At 43.4% G+C, this 19,301-nt stretch overlaps 1 protein-coding gene and 1 long non-coding RNA gene across 3 annotated transcripts in view; one reads left to right on the forward strand and one right to left on the reverse strand.

The window, feature by feature from the left end:
- EPHA3 (EPH receptor A3) overlaps positions 1–19,301 on the reverse strand; it is a 773,721-nt gene that overhangs the window by 689,081 nt on the left and 65,339 nt on the right. The window lies entirely within an intron of this gene.
- Positions 546–18,920, forward strand: LOC120368945. 2 transcript variants are annotated; one of them, XR_005582855.1, is made up of 4 exons: positions 546–674; positions 8,255–8,475; positions 16,749–16,843; positions 18,706–18,920. It is a non-coding gene; the product is annotated as an uncharacterized LOC120368945 (long non-coding RNA). The 2 variants fall into 2 exon arrangements; XR_005582856.1 differs by having other exon boundaries at positions 8,255–8,363.

Here is a 19,301-nt window from a genome sequence, read left to right on the forward strand (position 1 = left end):
TATATACTACACCTGACCTCTTAGAGGCTGGATGAGGGTGGTACCATCCAGAAGGCCTACTAGTACTAAGAGAAAAATCAAGGCATTGAAGGTGTTTAAAAGAAGCAGAACCTGCCCCCTTAAAAATAAGTTAATTTTTTATCATCTAAAAATAACTAAAAATATAAGGTATTTAAATACTTTGATTTCTAGAGTTGAGATCTCAGCAATGCTATAAACTGCCAAGAACTCCAGAAGGCACAAGGACCTAGATGAATTAGGAGTTTATCTTGATTTGAATCTTTCTCCAGTCATGGAGTAACATTACATCCAATCTTCTGGAGATTCACTCTCCAGTTTCTGTCTAATCAACCTACCTATTTTAGGGATTTGCAGAATGCTGCTTAGTTTGGAATCTAGGTCCTGCACAACACTAAGGGAAAGTGCTCTGTTCCCATCCATCTAAGGTAGCTCGTGTCATCATAACTTTAAGGAGAACAAAAGCATCCATTGATAAGGCAGCATGCTGCTTCAGAACTTTGAGCTCCAAAGGTTCTAATCATTGTGCCATACAGAGGGAGCAAGGATCAAAGAGGGAAGGGAATCTATTACAGCAACTTTGGAGAACAGGGACTGTCTGAATGGGTTGTCCTCCTGCTCAGCGGAGCTCTGAACCAGGATACACTTCCCTGCAGGTGATTGGGGGTAGGAAACAGACATTTTCCCCTTTCCTCCCATTAAACCATACACTAACAAAAGTATACTCCTGCTGAACATCTCCACTACACTGGAGGGAGAGGGGGGAAAAAAAGTTGACAAACGTATTAGTGACACTTGAAAACATCACTTGCCTAAATTTCTTTTTAAAAAGTGTACCAAACCCAGGAAGCATTATCAGAATGAAAATAAGTAAGGCTGTCAATTAATCGCAGTTAACTCACGTGATCAACTCAAAAAATGAATCTTGATTAATTGCAGTTTTAATTGCACTGCTAAACAATAGAATACCAATTGAAATTTAATAAATATTTTGGATTTGTTCTACATTTTCATATATATTGTATTCTATGTTGTAACTGAAATCAAAGTGTATATTATTTTTCATTATAAATATTTGCACTGTAAAAATAAGAAATAGTATTTTTCAGTTCTCCTCATACAAGTATTGTAGTGCAATCTCTTTGTCATGAAAGTGCAACTTACAAATGTAGATGTTTTTTGTTACATAACTGCACTCCAAAACAGGGCTGTTCGGGGTGCAGTGGGGAGGGAGGAACAAGCGGGGCAATTTGCCGCAGGCTCCCCCGCGTCCCTGCCCCCATCTCCACCTTCCCCCGGAGCCTCAGCGCACTGCGTCCAGGAGCCGCCCTGGACAGCGCTGCAGTGGCATGGCTCTGGCAGGACCTGAGCTCCTCCTGCTCAGAGCCACGTGATAAGGGGGAGGGGCTGCGAGCGCCGATGGGCCGAGCGGCAGGAGCTTATGTCCCGCCGGAGTCACGCTGCTGCAGCCCTGTCCAGGGGCACTCCTAGACGCAGCTCGCTGAGGCTCCAGGAGAGGTGGGGGTAAGCGGCATGGTAAGGGGCCATGGCCAGGGGGGTTGGATAAGGGGCAGGGAGTTGGAGTTCAAATTGTTCTGCAACACATGGGGTACAGAAGGAATTTTTCAATTAACTACCTGTGACGGTATGGATCACAGAAACCCCCTGGGAGCTGCCACCTGATGTGCCCAGACTACTTCCACCCCGCTTTTCCTGCCAGCTCAGGACTCCAGCACCCTGTCTTGCTGAACCAGACACTTCCGTCCGCTCCAGCAAAGACCCAGGGTCTGCCCCAAAGCTGCAGGTTTACCTGAAAGCAGCTAACAGACCTGTTCCTGTCTTTAAACACTCAGATGCCCAACTCCCAATGGAAGTCCCCAATAAACCCAAATAAATCCATTTTACCCTATATAAAGCTTATACAGGGTAAACTCATAAATTGTTCACCCTCTATAACACTGATAGAGAGATATGCAGCAGTTGTTTGCTCCTCCAGGTATTAATACATACTCTGAGTTAATTAATAAGTAAAAAGTGATTTTATTAAATACAAAAAGTAAGGTTTAAGTAGTTCCAAGTAGTAACAGACAGAACAAAGTAAGTCACCAAGCCAAATAAAATAAAATGCTCAAATCTATGTCTAATCAAACTGAATACAGATAAGATCCTCACCAGTTCAAGAATGCTCCCTTTTACAGATTCATCTCCTTTTAGCCTGGGTCCAGCAATTACTCACACTCCCTGCACACTGTCCTTTGTTCCAGTTTCTTTCAAGTATCCTGGGGGGGGCGGGTAGGGAGGCTCTCTTTAGCCAGCTGAAGACCCTAATGGAGGGGTCTCCCAGGGGTTTAAATAGACTTCCTCTTTTGGGTGGAGACCCCCTCCTCACTCCTATGTACAGTCCAGCTCCAAGATGGAGTTTAGGAGTTACCTGGGCAAGTCACATGTCCATGCATAACTCACAGTTTTTACAGGTAGCATCCATTGTTTACATGCTACCTTGAATGTCCTCAAGTAGACTTCTTATGTGGATTGGAGCATTCCAATATTCATTGTCCTTTAAGTGTCTCTTGATTAGGTACTTAACTTCAACATTCCTTTCTCCGGGAACTGACCAAATGCTCTACTAAGGTTATTTAGAAACCAAGCCAGTACACAACCAAGGATTAATAGATTCAGTAGACCATAACCTTTATAGAGATATGTTACATAGCATATGTAGCATAGATAGATTCAATGGATCATATTCCAGTTATGTCATATTCCCATAAAGCATTATGGAGTATAGTGTCACACTATTAACAAAAAAGAAAGATACCAAGGAAATTAATTTGTTTGCAGGTATCACCACATAGTGAATGATCTTAGGGGTTAGAAAAATGAAACGTACATATCTTTCAGGATTTGAGAAGAGAAAGCAGAAGAAAGCTAGACAGATGCAAGAAGAAAAGGGAAAAATATCTTGACAAATTTTTTCAGACACAATCTAAGTCAAGTCAGTTAACTGAGTTGAGCGATGCTGACATTCAAGGCTCTTCAGAGATGGGAAGTGAAAGTGGTGTTGTAAGGGAAAAAGAAAAGGCGGTGTGTGAGGAATCCAAAATATTACCACATTCAGAAAACAATGTTATGGTTGTTGCGGAGGAAGAGAAGAAAATCTAGCCTTTTTGGCTAGACAATGGAGAACACAGCGGTAACAATGCTATAATTGAGAAATTGGTACAGTCGACTAGTCCTGCTGCTGTAGATGGGAATGATGAAGAAGAGTTGTGCAGTAATGACCCAGCCTCTTGGAAGTGCCTAGATATAAACAAAGAGAGATCTTATTGTATTGAAGGGTCCACCACATAAGCCCAAAAGCTTTCCTCGTGAAACTTTTGGCAGGAAATTGCAGATAACAGTTTTTTCTAAACATCTGAGTAATGGCAAATGTATTAAAAGAGACTGGATGATGTAGAGTAAAGATGCTGCAGCAATATTTTGTTTTCCCTGCAGTCTTTACAGAAGTGAAACACAAACTAACCAATTACATCATTCAAAATTTGTCAAAGGTGGAATTGCCGATAATTGGAAAAACATTTACGAGAAAATCAAGGGTCATGAAGAAAACACTTTACATTTGACCAATTACATTAAGTGGAAGGAATTATTTCAGACACTGAGTGATAAAAGAGGCATTGATGCAGCATTACATCATAGTATTATACAGGAGTAGGAAAAATGGCGTAAAATATTAACTGCTGTTGACATAATTCTTTTCCTAGCAAAGAATAATCTGCCATTTTGTGGTAACCATTCTACTGTTGATCATGATGACTGTGGGCTTTTCTTGTCAACACTGAAGCTTGTGGGCAGGTACAATACTGAGGTGAAACATCTAGAGATGGTAGCTCAATGCAGAGAGTCTGGTCGAAGAATGCAGGCTCACTACCTGGCATGGCGTAGTCAGAATGAGTTCTTGAAACTGTGTGGGGAGAAAGTTTTAAACCCTGTTCTTGAAAAGGTTAGAAAAGCCTGATATTTCAGTATTGTTGTTGATGGTACACCTGATGTTTCACACACAGTTTTTATTCTCAGATATGTGATGCAAAAAAAATGGAAATTGGGATTTGCATGAAAGATTTGTTAAACTAGTAGATTTTGAAAAGAAGACTGGTGCAGATATAGCAGAACAGATAAAAAGGTTTTTAAAAGAATGTGTCTTAGAACTATCTTAGTGCAGAGGGCATGAATATGACAATGCCTCTAACATGTCAGGAAAATTTCAGGGAGTAAAGACAAGAATTTTGGAAGAAAATGCCAAAGCCTATTTTTCTCCAGACAGCGCTCACAAGCTGAACCTCTGTGGCACCCACGCTATGGAAACCAGTGTAGAGGTAAAAATATATTTTGGAAATGTTCAGAAACTCTATAAAGTATTTGCTCTTAGCCCTGAGAGATGGAAAATTTTGCAGACCACTGCAAATCTCTCTCTTCACTCTGTATCTAAAACTAGGTGGAGCTCAAGCATTGATGCTGTTCGCCCCCTAATCAAAAATCACACAGGCATGCTGGAAAGTTTAATTAACATTGAAGAAGAGCTTCATTTACATCCTGAAATCCAGGCAGATGTTGATTGTTTGATTAAGTGGCTTAAGTCATTTGAATTTGTACTTCTTTCTACAATATGGTTTAAAGTGCTTCAGTGAATTGATGATAACAAGGTCCTACAAAGCGCCAAATTAACAATGGAAGAGGGAGCTAAACACATGAGCAACTTAGTCAAGGAAATTCAAACAATGAAAGATTCTTGGCCAATTTTTTAGGTCACTTCAAGCCTTGGCATTGACCCAAAAATAAAAAGTGACTTAAGGATCGGAAGAACAAGCGATTCTTTGATGATACAGGGGATGCAGACTATATGTTTGACTCTCCCGATATTCAGTTCAAAGTACAGGTGTTCTTCCCGACAATGGATTTACTTCTATCAGAGCTAGGAGGTCTTGGCAAAAGAATGGCTGAAGTCTCAAATTCATTTTCACCCATTTTGTGTTCACCAGATAAAATGGATGAATCTTCTATAGAAAAATTTGTTGACACTTTGGCCACAGCATATCCAAAAGACCTCCAGAGAGAAGATCTTAAAGAAGAACTTAGAATCTGTTACAAAATAAAAGAAGATTCCAACTTAAGAGTTGATGGATATATAACATCTGCACTTACACTTCTTAATGTTCTCTTCAAAAAAAGGGTTGGAAAATGAGTTTCCACAAATTTGTATTTGTTTACTCCTACTAACAGTGTTGCCAGTGTCGGTAGCATTGGGAGAGCATGCATTTAGTAAGCTAACATTGATTTAAAATCTTTAGCTTTCAGCCACCGGGGAAGAAAGGCTGAACCATTTGCTCACTTTGAGCACAGAATATGAAATGACCGAAGACACAAGTTTTGATGACCTTATTAATGAGTTCGCCAAAATGAAAGCGAGGAAAAAATTTGCAGCTGTATAATTCATGTTCAGAACAATTTGTAAAAACCGATTTCATAAGAAGAATTATGTAATTGCAAATGTATACATACCATTAAACCATTTAATTTTTTTTAAATAATGTATTTCATGTATTTTCAAATTATTAAAAAATAATTTGAACGTATTTCACTGGTTATTTTTTACATTTCCAAATACATGTTACTATAATATTACAACTTTTTTTTAAAATGGAAGGGGCCCCCGAAATTGCTTTGCCCCAGACTCCCTGAATCCTCTGAGTCGCCCTGCTCCAAAAACAAAACAATGTAAAACTTTAGAGCCTACAAGTCCACTCAGTCCTATTTCTTGTTCAGCCAATCGCTCAGACAAACAAGTTTGTTTACATTTATGGGAAATAATGCTGCCTGCATCTTATTTACAATGTCATCAGAAAGTGAGAACAAGGCATTTGCATGGCACTTTTGTAGCTGGCGTGGCAAGGTATTTACGTGCCAGACAGGCTAAATGTTCATATGCCCCTTCATGCTTTGGCCACCATTCCAGAGGACATGCTTCCATGCTGATGATGCTCATTAAAAAAATAATTAAATTTGAGACTGAACTCTTTGTGGGAGAATTCTCTGTCCCCTGCTCTGTTTTACCCACATTCTGTCATGTATTTCATGTTATAGCAGTCTCGGATGTTGACCCAGCACATGTTGTTCATATTAAGAACACTTTCACTCCAGATTTCACAAAACGCAAAGAAGGTACCAATGTGACATTTCTATAGATAGCTACAGCACCCAACCCAAGGTTTAAGAATCTCAAGCGTTTTCCAAAATCTGAGAGGGACGAGGTGTGGAGCATGCTTTCAGAAGTCTTAAAAGAGCAGAAACTACAGAATCCAAACCACCAAAAAAGAAAATCAACCTTCTTCTGGTGGCATCTGAACTGAAGCTGGTGGCAATGAAACTGAATATGCGTCAGTCTACACTGCTTTGGATTGTTATCAAGCAGAACCTGTGATCAGCATGGACTCATGTCCCCTGGAATGGTAGCTGAAGCATGAACTGAACATATGAATCTTTAGTTCATCTGGAATTTAAATATCTTGTGACACTGGCTACAGTAGTGCCATGAGAACGCCTGTTCTCACTGTCAGGTGACATTGTAAACAAGAAGCAGGCAGCATTATCTCCTGCAAATGTAAACAAACTTGTTTGTCTGAGCAATTGGCTGAACAAGAAGTAGGACTGAGTGGAGCCGCAGGCTTTAAAATTTTACATTGTTTTATTTTTGAATGCCTTTTTTTGGTACATCATTTTACATTTGTAAGTTCAACTTTCATGATAAAGAGATTGCACTACAGTACTTGTATTAGGTGAATTGAAAAATACTATTTCTTCTGTTTTTTACAGTGCAAATACTTGTAATCAAGAATAAATATAGAGTGAGCACTGTACACTTTGTATTCTGTGTTGTAATTGAAAAATATATTTGAAAATGCAGAAAACATCCAAAATATTTAAATAAATGGTATTCTATATTTAACAGTGTGATTAATTGTGATTATGGAATTTTTTTAATTGCTTGACAGCCCTAAAAATAAGCATATCTTGGCTCAAACTGCAAGGATTATTTTTAAATGGAAGTTCATCTGTCAAGCTATGACATGTGGACGTGATGGTTACGGGCACAGAATAAAATATCCCTTTCTTCTTACCCAGCCTGCATGATACTTTCAGCCTGAGGTAAAAGGAGAAGAGAGGGAAAATATGTGTAATATAGAGGATATAAGTAACACCATAGGAAATAAGCATTTCCTAGAATGGCATACTCAACTGATTTATTATCCTGAAAAGGCAAAAAAAGATCCCCTCATTCTAGATGAGGAAATTAGGTGAGGAAATTACTATTATAGGATTTACTTAACTTTCATTGATCTACGTCAGGAAAGACATAGCAGCGGCTAGAAGTTTAGCATCTGTGGTTTGCTGTATCATTCCTTCAATGCCACTCAGAAAACAAGGGGGTGCAGGGGATTTAATTTCTGCCCTGAATTGTTATTAATACTCACCCTCTTGGCTGCAATTTCAGGTTTTGCCGTTCAGAATTAAAAATCTGCCAAATGCCATGAGGTGGCATCTCCATTTTGCAATGCCAGAACAAGTCCATGAGGCAAAATATCAAGGTGCCTACTGTTTTTTCCCCAGTTTGCTTTTTTAAGAGGTTGGGAGTGTCCCAGGGAATTCTATTTGAATACCTAATAAGAACCCCAGGCACAAAGTGCAAGTTTTAAAAGTTTCCTATCAATACCACTTAGCCCATCTTTTGCTCTTGAAGGGAAATTTGTTGTTTATTACCTCAATGAAACAACACTTCCCAAGGTAATGTGTTCCTTTCAGAGAACATATCCAGAGGGGGTGATTTAGCAGAGACAAATTGGTGGTATGGCTACAGCAATTTAAGCTTCATTTAAACAGAATAAAGAAGGAACAGTAAACAGAAAAGATGAGAAAGCCACACTCCTAGGCCTTGTCTAGACTAAAACTAAGTCATGCTGAAAAGTGTGTTAGCCAACATGTTTTCACTAATATAATTCAAACCTCCAAGGGGTTGCCTATGACCAGCTAATATGTATCAAGATTTTTAAACTCTGTCTATATCTGTCTTTTAAAAACATGTTAGCTAACTACCTATTTTCTTCATTTAGACATAACCACACAGAGAATAGGCGGTCACCAGCGTACTAACGTATTTCCCATTTCCCCTCCTCTTATATAGCAAGCACTTGACCCAACTCACTGAAGCCAATGGAAAGATCATCAGTTATTTCAACAGGAGTTGGATCCGATTCCCAGTTAGCCAGTGGGTGGTCCTGCATACAACAAAAGTAGGTCTCATATGTGAACAATATCCAGAGTTTCTAATGTACAATGATTAAAAACATCACCTACAACCACTTTCCCTCTGGCAGAAAATACTAGTGAGAGTAAAAGAAACAGGTTAGCATTTATTATTATTACAAGCCCAGTTTTGCCAACTCACAATTGTATTGCAAATCCCACAATACTGAATATTTTTCTAAAAGCCTCAGCTCTTGGAAGCATATGATTAGTTGAGATTCTCATCTTTCATTAAAAATAAGTTTGTCACAGTTGCAGAGAAAAGTTTGGAAACATATTCCCATTGTACCCTAGATATTCAACAAGCCAAATAAAGAACACCAACATTATTTTTAATAATCTGATTTTTAAATCAATCTCATAATTGGGGGGCGGGGGGACGCTGGTGTTAGGTAAAAAGCAAGTCCTTACTCACCTCTCCAGCACCCGAGTTTGTGCGGAGTTGGTATGGGGCTCACAATCTGTCAGAGACCAGACACCAATTCGTTGATCAACGGGCTCACACTATCCTTAGCTTAAAAGGCTTCGGAGTAAGTGTGGCAAGTTTATTAGGGGTGAGCATCAATATTTATACACAGAAGTAAACAAAGTGATTAACAGATCATAATGGTCATGCATAATCAATCAAGATTCTACAGGATAAAACAGGTTAAAATGTAAATTTAAAAAGACAAAAGGGGAGATGGCTACTTAAGGGGAGGGGGGGTGTCATGAGTAGTTCGCAGGTCAGAGCTTTGATTAAAAGTTTCAGACAGAGACATCAAGTCTGGGTTAAGTTTAAGCTCATCAAAAGTTCAGACTCAACATTCCTCCATTTGTAGCTTTGGGATAACTATTTACCAAAAGCTACACCCCATTTTAAGGAGCCAAGGGCCGCTTGGCAATTTCAGCCTGGGCCAACTCGAAGAGAGTAAGGCCTTTGGCTGAAGTAGGAAAAGAATAAACTGACCCACATGAGTCTATGAGGGAGGGGACACACTGAATACAGCAACACAGTATTATAAGGATTACTATGGCCCCAACAATACCCACCAAGAGTTTTTTAACCCACCCAAATCCAGGCAGCCAATTCCATAAGGCTCCCCACCAATCATAAGGTGGCTGGCCAGAGGAGTAGTTCTTAGCCATTTCCCTTAGATGTTTGGTACGTTGAAAGGTGTCAGGGTAGGTATCATTTACAAAAACACAGCATTCTTCATTTATGAGGGCGCAAGTTCCTCCCTGGGCTGCTAACATTATGTCTAAAGCCATTCGGTTTTGCAAAGCTAACTGGCGCAGTTGGGACATTTCCCCGGCCTGATTCTCAAATAGGGTCGCAGGTTTCATTGGTTAAAGATTCTAGTAGTCCCTTTAGACGGATGACACCACCCCTCAAGCTAATGAGACCAGCCCACCGCTGCCACGACAAACCATCACGGATATTAATATCTCTGAAGGTTTCACGGATGTTACGAACGTGGGGAAAATGGGGGGGAGTGAGGGAGATGCGAGAAGGCGGTGTGAGCCATGCTAAATCACATGACCCTGCCCAATCAGGGGAGAGAAAGTAATAAGCTTTGGGCCCGCACACCCAGTATGTTCCATACATTGCGTTTCGGGTATTCCATTTCTCAAAGTAGGAGGTAACCCACCACCCGTTGGACCACTGTTCCCCTGGTAACGCAGAGGGGTCGTTGTGCGAACTGCAGAGGCACAATTTGGTAGTGGTGTTTTCAAAGTGCAGTGTAGTACTGCTTGAGCAGTTGTAGAAGGCAATCGTATATCCCTTAACAATTAGTTGGACACCCTCGTGATCTGAGCAGGGCTTCTTAAAAGCTGACTCTGAAGACTTGCCCACCCATGAAAAAGTTGGATCGGGGTGAGGGATCCACATATGGGATAAGTGGGATGCGCAAGGCTTGAAGCCAAGATTTTTACTAAAGGCGGTGCCATTAAAATACATGTTGCATTTACTTGTTCCCACTAAAGTTGACCCCTTTTCTTTAACAAAACACAGTGATCCTGTCTGATTGGTTACCCTGAGATATCTGTTAATTGGCACTCCTGTTTTGTCCCATGTAAGATTGTGTTGGACTGGATCTTTTACTCTAGCCGGTGGCATCCAAGTCATATTAGCAGTGGTCAGGGGAATGGGTGTGAAGGGGAGTCCCTGTTCTGCATTTACTGGAAATTGAGTACATACCCAGCAATTACTTCTATTTCCTAAAATACGAGTTTTAACCTCGTGGGAATATCTAATAAAAGCATTATCTTCATAAGCAGAAAATAAACTAAAAAGGCATAATAAAAAACATACAGTTGTCAGAATAAAAGGTCCTCTCATTTTTTCCGAGTCAATTTAAGTCTGATGTCTGAAAGAGGTAAGCTGGTCCACTGGTCAGAGGCAGTGTCCTCAGTGGTGGCAAGAGCTGTTGGTCCGTCACTGTGGTCCACTACGGCTGGCATGACGTGGGAGTGGTGGATCCAGGATTTGCGTCCTTCCAGGAACACTGCAGTCTGGGTTGTTAAAAGAACCTGGTGGGGTCCAGTAAACCTCGGCTGGAGGGTGTCGCCACGAACGAACTTTTTGGCCCAGACGAAGTCCCCTGGTTGGAACGGGTGGATCTGTTCTTCTAGTGGCACGGTCTGGGAAAACTGCGAGGCTTTCCAAAGGGTATGGAGGCGAGCCTGTAGGGAGAGAAACTGGCACGCGGTCATATGATCCCCTCCCAATAGTGAAACATCAGCACGTGGTAGCGCCCCGCCTTTGAAAGGGGGGTGTCCATAGAGCAGTTCAAAGGGGGATAATCCCAATACGCGGGTTGGGCGAGTATGAAGGTGAAACAGGACCAAGGGAAGTACCTGAGGCCACTTTAACCCTGTTTCCTGACAGTATTTAGCCAATGTGAGCTTAAGCTCCCTATTCATACGCTCAACTTTCCCGCTAGACTGGGGGTGGTAGGGTGTATGAAAGGAGTGTGAAATGCCCAGTCCTTGTTCTAAACGGCCAAGGACATTACCAGTAAAGTGGGGTCCGCGATCTGAGTCAAGCACGAGAGGGATGCCAAAACGGGGTACAATGTCTCTAAGGAGAATCTTCGTCACTGTGGCAGCAGTACAATTAGCAGTAGGAAAAGCTTCGACCCATGAAGTCAGAGGGCAAACCAAAACAAGGAGGTGCTTTTTCCCAAAAGCCTTTGGCATATCTGCAAAGTCAATTTGAAGATGTTGAAATGGAGCAGCAGGCGGAGGTCTTCCACCCTTAATTTTGCTAAGGGGCGGAGCAGGTCCATTACGTTGACATGTGCTGCATGCTTTCACTATTGACAGGCAGTAGGGTTGAATGCCTGGAGCATACCAAAAGCGAGCGATGGTGTCCACAAGGGCGTGTGTGCCGTAGTGACCCCCCTTATCATGGTGCCAGCGAACTGCCACGGGGTATGTGGAGCGAGGGAGGCAGGCTCGGCCATCCGGCATAAGCCAGGTCCCTTTGACCAGAGTGGCTCCGAGGCTCTCCCACGACTGTAGTTCAGCAGCGGGTACTGGTACGGGGTGCGGTGGAGTAAAGGAGGAGGTTACAATAGCCAACGTGGGCATGGCTAAGGGTAAGACGGCAGCCGTTTTGGCGGAGGCGTCAGCCAGGGCATTCCCACGGGTGACGGGGCTATCATCTTTAGTATGGGCCCGGCAGTGAACTACAGCCAGGACCGAGGGTTCTTGGAGGGCGTCCAAAAGCTTGTGGATGAGGGGGAGGTGCTGAATGGGTTTACCGGCAGCTGTCTGGAAACCTCGAAACTTCCAGAGGTGGATGTGACAATGCACAACTCCAAAAGCGTACTTGCTATCAGTAAAAATGGTAACGGGCTTACCAGCGGCCAACTGGCAAGCTCGGGCCAGAGCATAGAGTTCGCGGCTTGGGCTCCCAGTTGCCTGGCAGTGAGGCGGCCTCTTGAATGTCCCATTCAGAGGTGACTGCATAACCGGTGAAACGCTTGCCATCAACATAGAAGGAGCTTCCGTCCGAGAAGAGGATGCAATCAGGGTTGTCCAGTGGCACGTCAAACAGGTTGTTCCTTATCTGTAAGATGCTATGAACTACTTCCACACAGTCGTGCTGATCCTGGAGGACTGGCAGGTCAGGAAGCAAGGTAGCTGGATTAAAGGGCCCACACCTTTCAAAAATTAGGTTAGTGTCTTCTAGGAGTTCGGCCTCTAGCTGCTGCTGACGATGGGCCGAAAAGACTTGGGTTGTGCCCCTACGCAGAAGGGCTGACAAGGCATGAGAGGTCCAGACCGTGGTAAAATGACCCAGGGTCAGGCTCTTTGCCTTTGTGATCAGCAGGGCAGCTGCTGCCAGAGTCCGGGTGCAGGATGGGGTTCCCTGAGCGACAGGGTCGATCTGCTGAGACTAAAAAGCAAGCGGGAAATGGTGGGGCCCGCTCAGCTGGGTAAGGACGCCACTAGCAATTCCGCCCCTCTCGTGGACAAAAAGGTGAAAGGGTTTGCTGTAATTGGGGGGGCGGAGAGACATGGAGGAGGCCACACTGTCCTTGAGTAACTGAAAGGCTTGGATCGTGTCTGGGGACCACTGCAAAGGGTCAGGAGCAAGGTTAGCAGTGAGTCGGTGGAGCGGTTTGCTTAATTCCCCGCAGGACGGCAACCAGGGGCGACAGAAGCCAATTAATCCTAAGAAACCTCGAAGTTGTTTCTTGGTGTTTGGCAGAGGGCAGTTTTGGATAGTCTTTATGCGGACCGGGTCCATTTGTCTCCCCTCTGGGGTTAACAGGAAGCCCAGATATCGGACCTTCTGTGAGACCCACTGAATCTTGTTAGGGTCTACCTTGTGGCCTCTGGTGTGTAGGTATAATAAAAGTGCGTTACCATCGATGCGGAGGGCAGCTTCTTCGCGGTTACCTAATAGAATGTCATCTACGTATAGGACTAACGTGGATCCCTGCGGACTGGTGAAGCCTTCCAAGTCGTGGCGGAGGCATTGGCTGAAAATCGTGGGGCTGTCTCTGTAGCCTTGAGGAAGTCGTTGCCAGACATAACTTTGTCCCTCCCAGGTGAAACCAAAGAGATACTGAGAGTCTGGGTGCACAGGAATGCTAAAAAAGGCTGATTTTAAGTCAATAACAGTGAACCACTCAGCATCCCAGGGGATTTGGCTGATGATAGTAGCTGGATCAGGAACTACTGCATGAAGAGGGACCACATACTGATTAACAACCCGTAGATCCTGTACAAAGCGCCAACGAATAGGGTCTCCGTCCTTTTTAGGATGCTTTTTGACAGGCAGTATAGGGGTGTTACAGGGAGTGCGCTGAGGGCGGACTAGCTTTTGTGCAATGAATCCCTCGATAATGGGGCGGATGCCCTCCCGGGCTTCCAGCGACAGGGGGTATTGAGGGACTGACGGGGGGGTTAAGGAGGGCTTCACTTGAATCCTTACTGGCTCTGCCGAAAGGAGCAGGCCAACATCAGTGTCAGAAATTCCCCAGAGGGTTAAAGGCAAGTCAGTGAGGTCAGGGGAGAGAGGGGGGGGGTTCCCAATTACCCTGAGTTGGGGCCGAATCTCCTAACACTGTCATCAATAATCCTACTCCTTCAGGAGTGCAGGTTAAAGTAGCCTCAAGCTTACAGAGTAAATCCCGGCCCATCAAAGGGATCGGACAAGCTGGGGAAAAAAGAAAACGGTGAGAAAAACATTTATCAGCATAAATAACATTTAGAGGTAAAGTGAGTCCCAGAGACTGTGGGTTGCCCTCCACCCCAGTTGCAGTTTTAACCTCAGAGGATAGCCAGGGAGAGGGGGCATGATTTAAAAGAGAGAAAGTAGCTCCAGTATCAATGAGGAAAGAGACAGGCAGTCCTTGGACTAAAAGGGTTAGACGAGGCTCTTTGCTGGGAAGGGAGAAAGTGAGGAAGGAGCCGGCTAAAGACATTAAGGAAATAAGACCATCACATTGTTTGCCTTCGCCCCCGGGGTACCGTCATTGAGGAGGCTGAGTTTGCTGCAGCTGCTGCTGTTGCCCGTAGTTGATCCAGGCCTGAGGAACGGGCTGGGCTGGTGGTGCAGGGGTGTATTCGTCCCTGGTGTAAGTATCTGCGGATGCGACCGGACCCTCTGGGCGTCCCCAGGGGCATTCACATTTAAAGTGACCGGGCTGTCCGCACTGAAAACAATTTCCTGGTGGTTGGGGTTGCCAGGACCCTCTTCCCCGAGCACCCTGAAATCCCCTGCCACGGCCACGGCCTCTGCCTCAAATACCGCCGCAAAAAGCTAAAGCCATCAACTTATATTCTTCCTTTTTCTCTTTCTTTTTACTACTTTCCCTTTCTTTCTCCCATGCAAAATCAGCTACGTCCAACACTGAAGTGACTGACACCTCCCCAACCAGGGCGAAACTTTAAGAAATAATCCCTTACAGGGGGCATTGACTGATTCACAAAAAACGAAATAAGAGTAGGGTGGTCTGCTTCTCTCTCAGGATCCATCTGAGTGAACATTCGGGCCCCGTCCAATAGCCTCGACCAGAACTTTCTGGGTGGCTCATCAGATTCCTGCCGAATCTGCATGAACTTAGCCTGATTAGGCGAGCGGCGAGCCATTTCTTTGAGTCTCTCTAACAATCGCTCTCAATCTGTTCGCAGTTGAGTCAGCCTTTGCTGACTCCAGTCTAGGGGATTCCAGCCAGCGGCTTGATCCCGCCTATCCATCCAAGTGATATTAACCGCATCGCTATCCCCCCATGTCCTTTCTGCCATCCACAATCTACTACGTTCCTCTCCGGTCAAAACTCTACTCAACAACTGATCTACATCCGTATAAGTAGGATTATGACTTAAAAACAATCTTTCTAAAAGTTCTGTGATCTTTCGGGGATTTTCCCCAAAGGACCCTGACAACCGTCCCCACTCTTTCAAGTCCCATTCTAGCCATCCTTTATATTCCACAATATTAGTATGTTGTAACTGGCCATTATTGTCCACAAAAGGTTGGTCGTGGACCTGTAAAGGCATTTCTCTACTTACACCTTCATTACTCATAAAAGGTTTGGCGGAGGCAGCCTCTGGGCTATCCTCAGGGGAGGGATATGCATCCTGCTGCATTTGCTTGATCTTTTGCCTAGTAATTACTCCTCCCGAGGTGTGCCCCTCCATTTCCTCCTTATCCCTCTGCAGAGATTCCGATCTGGAGTCCTGCAGATTCCCCTCTGCGCTCTGGAGAGAGTCCCCCTGTGGAGGAATAGGGGCAGGTGCAGTGGGGACCAACTGACGAGTTAAAACACGCCGTGGTTTATACCCTTCATCGAAATAACATGGAGGGGATTCACTCTCGGGAGAATACCTGACTGCCATAATTTTTAAAGATTTCCACAGCTCTGCTGCTGTGTCCCAACAAAACCAGTAACATAACTGTCCCGGATGGTCTTTTTCGATCTGGCTCCTTACTCCTCTTAAGGCAGCCTGTTCAAAAGAGCCATACGAAGGCCACCTCATCTCCGGGTCGGCCAATACCGCGGTATACCCAGTCCAATTCCTTACACACAGTGTGTACAACTTCCTCCTAGACATTCCTGTCTGTACTGGGAGTTTCCCTTCATTCCATAACTTATTTACAATCCCCAGCGGACTCTCAAGAGGCACGCTAGTCCCTTGACCCATGGTGTCTGACAGGAGCCCTCCAACTGGCGTTTATCCTGCTGTCCAGTACACGACCTCTCAATATTGAATTGGCTGGGAGAAATCTCCCGTGGCGCCTGCCAATTCGTATATGAGTGGTCTGACCACTGGACAGAGGCACCGCACCAGAAGAAAATCCCGGACGAGCCCCCAAATTGTTAGGTAAAAAGCAAGTCCTTACTCACCTCTCCAGCACCCGAGTTTGTGCGGAGTTGGTATGGGGCTCACAATCTGTCAGAGACCAGACACCAATTCGTTGATCAACGGGCTCACACTATCCTTAGCTTAAAAGGCTTCGGAGTAAGTGTGGCAAGTTTATTAGGGGTGAGCATCAATATTTATACACAGAAGTAAACAAAGTGATTAACAGATCATAATGGTCATGCATAATCAATCAAGATTCTACAGGTTAAAAGCTAAAGTGTTTCTTGCAATATTTATAACCGAGATGTGCAAAACAAAAACCAGGAAAACCTGACCATGACTATATCTTAGACATACTGTATATTTTCTCCTTATTTTAGCTTTCAATCCAACTTATAACCAGCCAGGCACTTGATCAATACATATTATAAGCCCCCTGAACTTTACAGAAGGGGTATACATTAAATAAGCCTATGCAAAATTATGAATTTTCTTTTGCACATTGTTTCACAATTTAATTTCAGGCAATTTAACTCTCACAAAATGTTGCTTTTTCAATTCAGTTCTACAGGCTGGGATTTACTTTGCCAAGACCGCAGACTGAAAGATAACAGGGAGACCTTGTGGAGTTCCAGCTATTTGCAGCCATCTAGGTTTGGTAAGACTCTGCTTTGCAGCCAAGACAATGGGCACGGGAAGGAGGGAGAGGGCAAGTGTTGAGCGAGCAGAGGAACTACTTGTAAAACTACTCTTAAGCTAACTATTCACATCCACAACCTAAACCATTTCAGCTTCACTTCAGATACAGTCAATACATGAGCAATTACTCAATGTTAACTTTGTAAAACAGAGCATGAAAACAATATTTCATCTGACGAAACCCATTAATGCACCTCATGGAGTGGAATATGGAATGATACCAGCTCCTAAGGAACCAAATGCAGTGCAGGAAGCTTTAATGGTTCATTCAGATGTCCAATATTATGTACAGATGCCATTATTTCTTTTATATGCACCAAGTGCCCCCAGAGGGCACCCAAGTGGCTAGACACATTTTCTTTAAATTATCAAATATATTTTAAATACATCTGCAGTATATTTTATTTTGAAAAGATATGTAACCAAATCTATTGAGCGTGTATATTTTATTTGTCCATATGGCTATAATTCAGATGGAAGGGATGATAGTTTGGGACCCCCATTGTTATATGAAGCCTTAAAAATTAGCTGGCTTTGGTTCTGGAGGATTAAAGTCGAAATCGCTCCTCACCATTTCATTAGTTCAGGTGGGAGCTATTAGGTTTCCTTGAGCTGAATGTCTCTAGGGAGCGAAGGGAGGGGGAGTCCTCTTTCTGGGATAAACTTTCTCGAGTGCTGGTCAGGCTTGATAAAACTGTTTACAGTCCAGACTTGCTTTTTCACACTAGTAAGCATGTGCACACGCACATACACCCCTTGTTTGTGGTAGACTTAATTTTCCCCATTGTTGATCCCCACCACCTCATCTGTAGAAATGGCGGCAATGCTAATGTAGGGTTTTGGTGACTGTCATTAATTTTAACCATTATGTTGCCTCGACCTAGTCAGAGAAGGTTTTAAAACACGAACACCTGCCTACATTAGCATTGCTACTAATGGAGCTGTAGCAATGGGAAATTTTAGAAAAAATGGCTAGTGTAGACATCCTTTCACTGCCCCATGCAGCCAAAGGGAAAGATTACAGTTCTCAAATACAACCAGCAAAATCATGCATTTACAAAAGGAACTGAAAAACTTGTTAATGACTGTATGTTTGGTCAATGTAACTTGTTTAAAAAAATACATTAGAACATTCTAAAGCGTCCAGTTGTTACCACAGCATATTCACCTGCACACCTGCTGACAAGTTCACTGCATTTTGATTTTGTAAAATTTTACTATGAAGAAAGCTTTGAAATCAAATTCAAATCCCATATCTAACAACATGTGGATAATAGTTCTTACTTATCTCAGATAGGTGGTATGAGAATTAATTAGTTAATCAATGTCCTGGGTGAGTGGGTGAAAGACCCACACACAACACAGAAGAAACTTACAAAGTATCCTACCAAGGCTTTGTGAATATTCCCAATGAGGCCAGTGGGACTATTCATAAAACTTCACAGGATTTACCCTACATGTCCAAAACCTTCCACCACTTAGGCACATGAGTATTTTTACACTAAATTCAGACAGATAACTTGCATGAGTCAAGCTGTTACTGGCCGTAAGTGTAACCCACTGGTGAGTGTGTATGTTACAGGTCCCTCTGTGACCAATCCACAGAGGATACAAGTCTGTTATAGCCCCAGCTAGAAAGCCTTGGCTCTTTAGCTCAAGTTGTAGCCATTCATGGTTCTAGCTTGGTAGAGCCCTGGCTCCATCCCCAGTGTGTCTGCCAAGCTGGCAGTTGCATAAGTAGTGGTAGATCTGGCCCTACATAACTTGGAGAATGAGGTAGTTATTTGTATTTTTTTTTTATAAATACCTTATGTTCCCCAGGTTACCCATGTATTATCCTGCCTAACTCCAAGGAGTTAGTCAGTGGAGGATGCCGGAGGAAAAACCAACAGACAACAAAACAATGGCAAAGATGAAGTACAGTCCAGAGAATATGGACCTTGAGGAAACCATGGGGAAGCTATTGATCAGAGAATTCCCCGGTTGTATCCCAGCAAGCTGGGCATGTTTATTCTTCCCACGCTGGAGCCCAGGAGTAAAGAGGATACTAAAAACTGTTAGAGAGCCTCACACCTAGAAAAGGAAGTGGGGCTAGTAGAGTGAATTGCCACAGCCACTCGGGGAGCATCAGTGAGTGCTCACAAGGATGCAAGAGGAGAGTGTCACAGAGGCCACAGTCTGCTTCTCCCCACACAACTAGAGGTAGCTGGGCTGAATGGAACTTACCAAAGCTTGCAAGGAAAGATTGTGTGTTAGATAAGAGAAAATGTTCATGTAGCCCTTCATTGTTTTAGTCATTTTCTCTGATTGCTATGTACCTTTGGGGTGAATGAATAAATAAGGTTTTGTGTTGAAGAAGTCATTTTTGAATCATTTTAAGAAGCTGCTGTCACAGGTTCTTGGAATGAAAGGCATTA

Source organism: Mauremys reevesii, linkage group 1 (assembly GCF_016161935.1).
Source record: "Mauremys reevesii isolate NIE-2019 linkage group 1, ASM1616193v1, whole genome shotgun sequence".
In the NCBI taxonomy this organism is placed as follows: domain Eukaryota; kingdom Metazoa; phylum Chordata; order Testudines; family Geoemydidae; genus Mauremys; species Mauremys reevesii.